Genomic DNA, 9245 nt, shown 5'->3' on the forward strand with positions numbered 1-9245 from the left:
CTACCCTTACCACTCTTCTGCCTTGGAACCAATACACAGTATTGATTCTAAAATGGAAGGGAAGGTTTAAAAAAAAAAAGAAAAGAAAAGGCAACCAAGGCAAAGAGCATTCCAACTACTTGAGTATGGTCACACAGTAAAAGTGAGAATGAGTACTGGAACTCAGGTCTTTGGACTACTGATATTATTTGTTTTTTTCCATCATATAGTAGGATCTTCATTCTCTTATCACTAGGACCATTAGAGAAGACCAAAAAGACATATTTCTGTGACATGTCTATACTCCCCCTTACCCTTTAGTTTGTAAACTACTTTGGGGCAAGATCTCTTGCCAGAGTGTGTTGTAGGGGATGGTATTTTGTATGACTGGCACATATAATAACTAACATTTATTTTTCACTTTAAGGTTTTTTAAAGAAAGTACTCTGATTTTTTCTAATACTTTTGATCATCAAAAAAGTTAAAACCTGCATAACAGTTCAAAAATAATCATATAATGTTCCATAATTAAATTGTATACAACCTAGTCTTAGGACATAGAAGTCTGTGAGTGTGAGATGAGTTCACAAATATTACCTCATACCTTCACAATCCTGAGAGGCAGGTACTATTATTATCCTCATTTTATAGGTGAGGAAACAGACATAAATAAGTTAAATGACTTGCCCAGGGTCACATAGCTAATAAGTGTCTGATGCTGGATTTGATCTCAGGTCTTCCTGATTCTAGGTTCAGAGTTCTATCCACCTATTATTTGTTGAATTGAAATAGTTTCATTGAATAAGGGATGTGAGTGACATCCCTATCTTGTGGTTAAGATGAAAGATCCTCTTATTCACCATTAAAATTGGGAGTAATCAATTGCTTGTGATTGGGCTACTGCCTGTTAAGACAGTGTGCCCCCAAAACCTTATTTTAAAAAACTCCCATCTGTCCTAGAATCAATACTATGAATTGGTTCCAAGGCAGAAGAGTAGTAAAAGTGAGAAAATGTAATTTAAGGTTTTAAAGTTATATATATGTATGTGACATATAACAAACATAGTAATACTATTTAAATTAATTTACAGATTCAGAGCCATATCAGTCAAACTATGAAAGGATTATTTTATAAAACTAGACAAGTTACAACAAAATTCATCTGAAGGAACAAAATGTCAAGAATTTAAAGAAAAATACATTTTAGGGGGTGAGTAGGTAGCTTAGTGAATTGAGAGCCAGGCCCAGAGATGGGAGGTCCTGAGTTCAAATCCAACCTCACTTTTCTAGCTCTGATTCAGGCAAGTCACTAAACCTGAATAGCTTAGTCCTAACTGCTCTTTTACCTTAGAACCGATATACAATATTGATTCTAATATAGAACATAAAGGGTTTTGTTTATTTGCTTGTTTTTTAATTTTAAAACGGTATTGTACAAATAAAAATCAATAGGATTAGAATTTTAAGGAAAGCAGTTAATTGGGGGAAATATAGTTAAGTCATTCAGATAAATGTCTGCTATCTACAATATATAGGGAACTGATGTAAATATATAAGAAAAAGAACCATTCCCAAATAGACAAATGGTCAAAGGATATGAACAGGAAGTTCTCAGGTGTAAGAGGAGAAATTAGATATTTAAGGTATGGCCACCAGAAATCGGATGAACTCAATTTCAAGTAAAAAATAGGGGGGCAGCTGGGTAGCTCAGTGGATTGAGAGCCAGGCCTAGAGACGGGAAGTCCTAGGTTCAAATCCAGCCTCAGACACTTCCCAGCTGTGTGACCCTGGGCAAGTCACTTGACCCCCATTGCCTACCCTTACCACTCTTCCACCTATAAGTCAATACACAGAAGTTAAGGGTTTAAAAAAATTAAAAAAAAAAAAATAGGCCCATGTCAGGATGACTTTTATGGAAGTTTATTTACAATTTACAGATAGGAAGGTTGAAGGTAGGGAAATAGAGAGAAACTCTGGTCTAGACCAGAGATCCGGACCAGATAAGAATTTAGAGGTCCCAGCAAAGGAGCACAGAGGTTAATTAAACAAGGCTTGTAGCCACCAAGGCCTTTTACAATTAGAGAGGCAAGAGAGGCCTCCTTGAGGCTAGAGCCTCCAGAAATGCCAAGGGAGGAGAAAGGAAGTCAGCCTAACTTACCCACGTGACAATTCAGAGGGAACCATCTGAGGTCTCCCCAGAGATCCTTCTACACTAAGTTCAAAGCTCCAATTGCCTCCACAGGAAGTTACCATCATATTTAAAAGATAGCATCTTTCGTCACTTCCTGCATCCACCTTCAATTTCAAATGGACAAATGGCAGCCTCAACACTGTTTTGGACTGCCCAAAGGGCAGTCCCTTGTTCTTGATTTGTTACTTATTGTCCCATGTGGGTAACTGATCTTCCCCTCCCCACTTAATTCTAAGTTGGGTGGGGTGACATTATTTCTGATGGCTAGAGTCTCACAATGAATGAGGATGAGCTAATTCCATTTACACAATCCCCCCGATGATCCTTGGGTGGCCTAGTCAATCTATATTTATTTTAAAAATAACACCAGGAAGAAATTCAAACTATCAACAATTATATGAAAAATGTTCCAAATCATTAAAAAATTTAAAAAGTCTTTTCTTAATACCTCTGAGGTTCTACTTCACACAATGGACTGGAAAATATGCCACAAAAGGGGAGTTATGATTATTAGAGGGGTTGTTGGAGAGAACAGGCATACAAATGAACTACTGGTAGAACTGTGAATTGGTTCACCACTTCTGGAAAGCGATCTGGAATTGTATCCTAAAAAGCACTAAATTGCCCATATTGTTGTGTGCAGATGCAAAGCATGGAATCCCTGCAAAGGTACAGGGATGGCCTCACCGAGTGTTCCAGGGGACACCCCTGGAGAACTTTGGGTGAGGGGCATTTGAGAAGGGTTGAAGACAGTTTATTTGGGGGATTGGATGTGAGCAGATACTCTGCTTATTTCTCCTGACTTGGGGTTTCTCCTGAGAAACCATAGTAGCTTAAGCTAGTGATTTCTACTCATAGAGTTAGCCTATTTGTTAGTACTATTCTTCATTAATATAATTATATAATTACTTAGTAAATAGAGAGTAAGATATTTATCTATAGCAAGAGAGCCAGTTTTAGTTAAGTGCTTCATCCCTCCAGTGAGGAGGGGGAAGGGGGCATCAATTTAACAGTTCAGGGTCACCTTTCATTTATCCTAAAACCTTCATTAACTTTCTCTAATTTTCCTTGTTAATTCCTAATATAACTTTTTACCTTCAAAGCTGTGCCTGATAATTATTTGGAAGATACTTACTATTCAGTCTGTACATTTGGGTTGAATCCTGTTGGCTGCCAGTTTAAGATCTCCTCTGTCCTCAACAGTTAGATAGCTAGCTGTTATATCTCCTCTAAATTGACCTGAGAGGAATATAAATTAATGAAAAGGAACATTATTGGGGTTTCAGCCATAAGAGAAATTTACCAGAAGAATTTTATTCCTGTCTTCATTACCAACTGAAGCAGAAGCAGTTAGAGGGGGAGGGGTTTGAGAATCAGGAGTGTTTTACCCCCTCCTTTCCTCACTGTGGCCTGTCAATCTCTGGCTCTTGACTTAAAGCTATATTTTGCTCTGATACATTTATCTGCTTCTCCAAATTATCTGTTATTATCATCATAACAGTTTTGGCCAGCCAGCCTAGGATTTGTACTATAGGACCTAGTGGAGAAGAGATAAGATGGCTGACATGTTAAACAGAGCAATAGTTACCTTGGGGTGCTCTGCTGTTTTAATTTATGGGATTTGGCAAACCAGTGCTACATTTTGGTTTGTCACTGTTCCCCAATTTTTTAGATCAATAATAGAATTTTATGACACTTATCTATGGCTAACAATTACAGTTGGAGAGGCATTGGCTTATGTACCAATAGGCATAGCCATGACTGCCACTGGCTATGGAGTCATAATGATTTTAAGAAAGATACTGGCTTTTACTTTTGGAAACACTAAAATTACTGACCCGGCTATGGAAAAAATGTCAGAATATATGAAAACACTAATAGAAATTAACAAACAAATAAGGGAAGGGAAAGAACTTGATGCTAGGACAATTATGCAGCTGGAAATTATAGAAAGCACAGTCACAACTAAGAAAGGGGGTGAAAAACAACAAGAGATTAAAAAAGACAACCCAGAAAAGCAAGAAGTTGCAGGGGAAGAGGCAGCTCCTGTAACAATACTTCCTATTACAGATAGAACAATAGTACAACCGGATGCTGGGATTATACATGTTAAAGGCTATAAACCATTTACTGGAGGGGATCTAGAGATTTTAAAAAGGAGGTTCCCCCAGTTCTTCGAAAATCCACATAGGGCGATAAAAGAATTCAAATGGGCAGTCAGGCTGTATAATCCAAATTTTGAAGATGTGGAACTCTTATTAACAGAGCTATTTACCCCGAGTGAAAAAGCTAAATTTCTTGCAGAGACAAGGAACAACCCCAACCTAGCATCATGGCCTGAGCAACATCAAGATCTAGAGCTGTCATCTCATGCAAACATGACGTATCTCAGGAGATGCAGAGAGGACTTGGCAGAGGCGATGAGACTCCATGCCAAACGATCAAATGCATGGGGCTCATTTGAAAAGTTAAAGCAGGGGGAGGAGGAACATCCAAGCTTATATCTAGACAGACTGTTGGAAGCTGGAGAGACTATTCTAGGGTTCAGGGACATGACTGCTGAAGACAACATTCAGCATATCAGGAGAAAATTTGTAAAAGGGAGTCAAAATTACATTCAAACCTATTTTAGACTGCATTGCCCACAATGGGAGACCATGCCCATTGAGGAATTGAGAAAGACAGCAGCTTATGTCCATGACTCAAAGGATAGTGACTCTAAAACATCTAGAAACTCTGAAAAAGATCGAGAGATTGCTGAGCTTAAAAAGCAATTGAGAGAAGCTCAGAAGGCCAGAGAGGTAGAAGAAATAAAAAATATGGCTCTGATGTCCACCAATCAGAGGAGCCAAAGCAGGCCTAGACAATCTAGTGGCAGTGCTAACAACAAAATTAAGAGATGTTTCCTTTGTTCAAAAATTGGCCACGTGGTAAGGGATTGTAGATATAAGTCTCAGATTAACTTTGGAAACAGGAATAATAACAATAACAACAGGAGGAATACATACTACAATTCCAGATACAATAATAACACCAACAATAATAATAACAGGGACAACAATAGTAGATACAGTGATAAGGTTAAGGCTAGATGTTGTGATCATGACTGTGCCAAGTTTAGTAGGTCCCCAAGCTTGTCAAAAATGGAAGAATACTTGTCCCAAGGTGCTAGACCTCATACATTATGAACTGAGGAAGCAGCCTTAGAGAAAGCAGTTGTTGCAAGAAAAGAGAAAGGCAGTGATAATGATGTAGCAAAGGAATGTGAGAAGAACAAAATGGGTGCAGAAGATATTATGAATTATGGGTTGGAGGAGGTAACACAAAGTACCATATGACTGAGGAGGAGTTGCAAATGGAGGAGGATATAATAGAAATTAAGGAGAGAATTTATGGGAAAGGAAACAGTGATATGGGGTACACTGACAGAGAACCAGGCACATCTGCACAAGTTCTTGATCAAAGCTTGAAGAAAGTAGCATTCCTTGATTCTCACTATGGGGGGACAGAACCATTCTGTAGTAAGACTGTGGATCATTTACATGTACAGCAAAGCCAAACAGCAAGGGCAATGAATATAGACAAGTGTTCTAATGGGGATCTCTTGGAAATGGACAGTGTTAATAAAGGAGATGAGCTCCTACAGACCACTGAGAAAGAAAGTGCTGAATTCTCAGACACAGGCACTACCTCTTCTCTATCACCAACTAGGGAAGTTGGAAAGGAAAGTGAAAACTCTAGTAGCTACAAGTCTAGAGGAATTTTAAAGCTAGATCCTGGAGCTAAAGAATTTGTACCAAGCCTACTTCAGGGTCAAGTGCATGAAGATGTAGCACACTTTCAAGCCTGTGAAACTCCAAAGAGAGCTGCCTTTGGAGTAGATTCTGAGTTAATGCATTTAAAGGAATTCAGTTTCATAAATGTCAGTAGCCAAGAGAGGAACAAAATGGCATCAATATGGACAAGGGAAGAATCTACAACACTGACTTTGTTTCCTATGCAAAATGCATCTAGAGTTGAGTTTCCTGTTACTGACATGGAGTCTAGGGAACAAATACAAGAAGAAAACATAGACTCACAGGACTGGGATGTAGACATGAACCACAAGCACATTCCCAATTCTGTAGAATTTCCTTTAATGCAGAGAAATACCTCTCCTGAATCTAACTTTGCTCAAGTCCAGCAAAGCATGTTCAGTGAAGAGAAGGACACTCTACCTTGCTCATGGTCTGGAAAAACTGAGATACATTTTGACACTGATAGGCCCATGAACAGTTCAGGGATGCCAATTCAGGCATTGGCAGTCCAACAAGCCATTGTTGAAAGAGACTTACCATCATTACACTCACAGAATCCTGAGCCAGCACAGACAGAAGTCCTAGAACAAGATCGATGGGATTTGGGGAACATAGAGATAGAAACACCTTTGGTACCTCTTGATCAGACAGCTAAAGACAGGGAACCTTTGGTTATGGTGACTAGAGGAGATCAAATCTATCCTGCTCTTATTGATACTGGAGCAACCCGGTCTGTGTTGACATCAGCACCAGAAAATTGTGCACTAATGGGGTCTGTGAGGGTAAAAGGAGCTACTGGGCAAATGGAGTTGGTGCCCAAGCTAAGATCTAAGATGGTGAAAATAGGCCCAATGACTTTAGATCATTCTTTTTTGTTGATACCCGGTTGTCCATCCAATCTCCTGGGGAGGGATGTTCTTTGTAAATTAGGTGCCACTATCCACAACAATACCCTTTGACCTAGAGAGAGCATTACTAGCTACACTCATTTTTCTCAACTATAAAATGGAAATAGAAATAACTTAAATCTCCCATATTTGTTGTGAGGATCAAATGAGGTGTTTGTAAAGAGTGGCTGGCACATACATAGTAGGTGCTTACTAAGTGTTTATGCCCTTCTCTTCCCTTCACTTCTTTCCCATGAGCATCTCAAACTTAGTAGGTTGAAAAGAGAAGTCATTATCTGTTTTTCTCAATCCTCTCTTGTTTCCAGCTTGCCTATTAATCTTGTCAAGAGCACCATCCTTCCAGTTACCCAGACCCACAATTTTCATGTTATCCTTAACTCTTAGCTCTCACTCATATTCCACATATACAAAATGTCATCAAATATTGTTTCTACCCTTTCCACATTGCTTCTAAATCTCCTGTTGGCTCAATTCCCACAACTACTAGCCGATATCAAGCCCTCATACCCTCTCACCTAAACTACTGCAATGTCTCTTCTTTGGTCTCCCTACTTGAAGTTTCTCTCCACTCCAATGCATATACCTGCCAAAGTGATCTTATCTTCCCCAAATGAATGGCTAACACTGCCTTGATTCCTCTAAAGTCAATAAACCCCCATGCTTCCCTAATAAATAGAGAATCAATTATGAATTCATTAGTTTTCTATTTGCTTCCCCTCAAACCATGCAATCTGAATCTAGGCTTCATATAAAGTATTCCTTTTAATAAACCAATGATCTAGACACAGTGCAACTTGTTGTTGTTCCTCATGCATGATTCATTTTCTATCTCTTAATGTTTCCATTGTCTTTTCAAAAAAATATTTACTGTCCTCATCTTCATCTCTGGGCAGCCAAGACATCTATGCAAGGAGTCCAAATCCTTCCACCAAACATCTTCACAAAAAAACAGCTACTAATCCTGACCTAAAAATATGTAATTCATGAATTTAACACCTCTTTCTTCCACTACAGGGAGCACTGCTACACAAACAACTACTTTACAAAAAACTCCTACCACCAGCCTTCTCACCACTTCTGAATCAACAACAGAAACTTCTCAGACTGCTTCCACTCAGAGGACAGAGAGCACCACTGCTGGACCAACCACTGTCAGTCAACAGCCAGGAACCTCCCAGACTACAGACACTCAGGAGACCACAACCTTGGAAACCTCCTCACACAGTTCTGTTCAGACAACAGCTGAATCCATAACCTCTACTCCAGTGACCACAACAGTCTCTCAGACAGGAAGTACAGGTTCAGCTCTCACAACTCTTTCCTCCACTACAGGGAGCAGTGCTACAGAGTCAACTACTTTACAAACAACAACTGCTTCCACCAGCCTTCTCACCACTTCTGAATCAACAACAGAAACTTCTCAGACTGCTTCCAGTCAGGGGACAGAGAGCACCACTGCTGGACCAACCACTGTCAGTCAACAGCCAGGAACCTCCCAGATTACAGACACTCAGGAGACCACAAGCTTGGAAACCTCTTCACACACTTCTACAAGCCAGGTTCTTATACACACAACCACTGCCACACCCCATTCTGTCTCTTCCAGTCTCGTGACACCCTTTGCGAGTCCTGCAGGCCCCTCAAGAACCACACTTCATACCACCCTTTTTCCATCAGTATCATCCTTGTCCCAACCATCAACCAAGACAGCAGCTTTGACCTCCATAGGACCTACCACTGGTCAAAGTCTAGAGCCATCTCAACAGTCAACGAGGAGCTCTGCCTTTACAGAGACTACAAGTATCATTCCAAGTTTGTCTTCCAGTTATACTAGGCCTCCTAGCTCTACAAAAAGTACATCTACTGCAGTCATCAACTCCACCTCTTCCACACAGTTTCCCATTATCTCATCCTCTGGAACCACTGTTATTACAAGTCAGACTCTTCCATCCACAAGTCACATCACAATTCCACCTGTTGGGAGCACATCTATGTCCAACCTTCTCCAGTCCAGCACAAATATCCCAATGACTTCTAAGAATGCTTCAACCTCCCATGCACCAGGTTAGTGGGAGCTCCATTGTCTCTTTTTGTAGTGTCTACTCTGAGTCACTTAAACCTGAGAAAGTCCTCTGCTTTTGAGGCAGCGGGGTGGCACAGTGGGCAAACTGTTAGTTAGACTTGGGTGTCATGTACTTGAGTTCAAATCCCACTTCAGCCACTTTTTAACTAAGATAAAGCCAAGCTCTCTTAGCTTCTGTTTCCTCATCTTTAAAATGAAGAAAGAATGTACTTATTTACCTTTGAGGTCCCTTCTAGTTTTAAACCTAAAGCCTTATTAAAGAGAGATAGCAGAGACAGAGATGGAGA

Source organism: Gracilinanus agilis, chromosome 3 (assembly GCF_016433145.1).
Source record: "Gracilinanus agilis isolate LMUSP501 chromosome 3, AgileGrace, whole genome shotgun sequence".
Lineage (NCBI taxonomy): Eukaryota > Metazoa > Chordata > Mammalia > Didelphimorphia > Didelphidae > Gracilinanus > Gracilinanus agilis.